The following is a 2,194-nucleotide window of genomic DNA, read 5'->3' as shown; positions in this document are numbered from 1 at the left end:
TCAACAAATCTCTTATATATCGACATAAACATTATCAATTCTATAAAAATGAATGTGCTGTTGGCACTACAATTAGCAGAAAAGAAATACATATTGGAAAGAATGTAGATCAGATTTTAAATTAATATATTCTTAGTGTTATAATAATTAATTTATTAAAAAGTAAATGGAGCCATATTTCACAGCTACAATTTTTATTGTAACTTACAATGTCTCTTTAAAATGTATCTATTTAATAAGTTGGTTACAAGATACTTTTTAAAAAGTACAAAGCAGGTGGTCAATGATTCTATCAAATAAGAAAAGTCATCATATTCTACTTACTAAAGTAACTTGAGTAGTTAGTATACACATGAAAAATGCATACACTTTGTCAATTGGGAATTGTATTTGTAAATTGTATTGTCTTTAGGAAGCCAGAATGATCAAAAAATAGACTGATTTCTCCTAAGCTTCTGCTTCCTTTAGTGCCAGGTTCATTCACATCATTCAACATTAGGCTGAATGCTAAACAGAGGCAAAAATGCAATTATAAGTGTGGTTAAAAGCAAGGGTTTTAGAGACAAGTTGCCTAGGTTCAAATCTTGGTTCTCCCAAATGCTAGTTATGTGATTCTTAACAAGTCATTTAAGCTTTCTGCACCACAATTCCTCACCGATGAGATGAGAAAAATAATAATACTACCACTGTGGGGTTGTTATAAGTATTCAGTGAGTTAAGGTATGTAAAAACACCTAGAGGAGTTTAGGGTATTGTAAATACTATGAACCTTTTTTTAGTCCTTGCTATGTTTGGGACTTAACATAACTTTGTTTATTTTTCTGTACTGTTTATTGAATTTTTTGCCATTTTAACCATTTTTAAGTATTTTATTTAGTGGCATTGCATGCTTTGCATGTATCACAATGTCATGTAACCACTAGCACTACCTAATTCAAAATTTTTCATCATCTCCAACAAAAATTATAAACATTAAATAATAACTTCTGATTCTTCCCTTCTTCCATTCTCTGGTAAATTTTTATCTACTTTCTTTTTTATGAACTTGCCTATTCTAAATACTTTATGCAAATAGAATTATAAAATTTTGTTATTTTATGTATAATGTATTTTGCTTAACATAATGTTTTTAAGGTCCATCCATGTTGTAGCATCTGTCACACTTCATGCCTTTTTAAGGTTTGAATCATTGTTCATCTATTTATTCCATGATGATCATTTGGTTTGTATCCACATGTGGCTATTGTAAATAATGCTGTAATAAACATTGGCATATAAATATGTTTGAGTTCTTGCTTTCAATTTTAGGGGAACGAATCAAGAAGTAACATGACTGGGTTAGATGGCAATTCCATATTTAGGTTTCTGAGGAGCAGTCAGTCAGTTTCCCCATTTACCTTCTCACTAGAAATGTATGAGGGCTCTAATTTATCCCACATCCTCATTAACACTTGTTATTTTTCCTTCTTAAATTTTCCCGTAGCCATCCTAATACATGTGAAGTGCTATATCATTGTCATTTTAATTCACATTTTACAGGCAACTAAAGATGCTGTTATGGTTTGAATGTATGTATCTCTCCAAAAGTCATATGCTTGAAATCAAATTCCAAAGTGATGGTATTAAGAAGTGGGGCTTGGGGAGTGATTAAACCATGAGGACTTCATCCTCCAGAACAGAAATAACACTTGTAAAAAAATCAGAGAGCTGCTTGGCTCTTCTATTCTTTCACCTTGTGAGAACACAGTGACAAGGGTGCATCTTTGAAGCAGAAAATGTGGCTGGTGCCATGATCGTGGACTTCCCAGGCTCCAGAACTATGAGAAAGAAATTTCTGTTGTATATAAGTCACCCAGTCTCAAATATTTTGTTATAGCTGCACAAGTAGACAAAGACAGATATTGAACATCATTCTGTGCTTATGTAGACCATTTATATATCTTCTTTGGAGAAATGTCTATTCAAATTATTTGGATTTTATTATTGAAACTGTAGAGTTTTTTTACATATACTGGATATCAAACACCAGATATATGATTTGCAAATAGTTTCTCCCATTATCTAGGTTGCCTTTTAATATATTTAGCAACATTTTAATGCATAAAAAATTTTAATTTAGTAAAGTTTAATGTATCTATTTTTGTCTTTTGTTGCTTGTGTTTTGGGTATCATAACTGAAAATCCATTGCCAAAT

The sequence above is a fragment of the Carlito syrichta genome, unplaced genomic scaffold (assembly GCF_000164805.1).
Source record: "Carlito syrichta isolate Samal-C Ts95f unplaced genomic scaffold, Tarsius_syrichta-2.0.1 Scaffold303766, whole genome shotgun sequence".
Lineage (NCBI taxonomy): Eukaryota > Metazoa > Chordata > Mammalia > Primates > Tarsiidae > Carlito > Carlito syrichta.
This window is presented reverse-complemented; position numbering follows the sequence as displayed.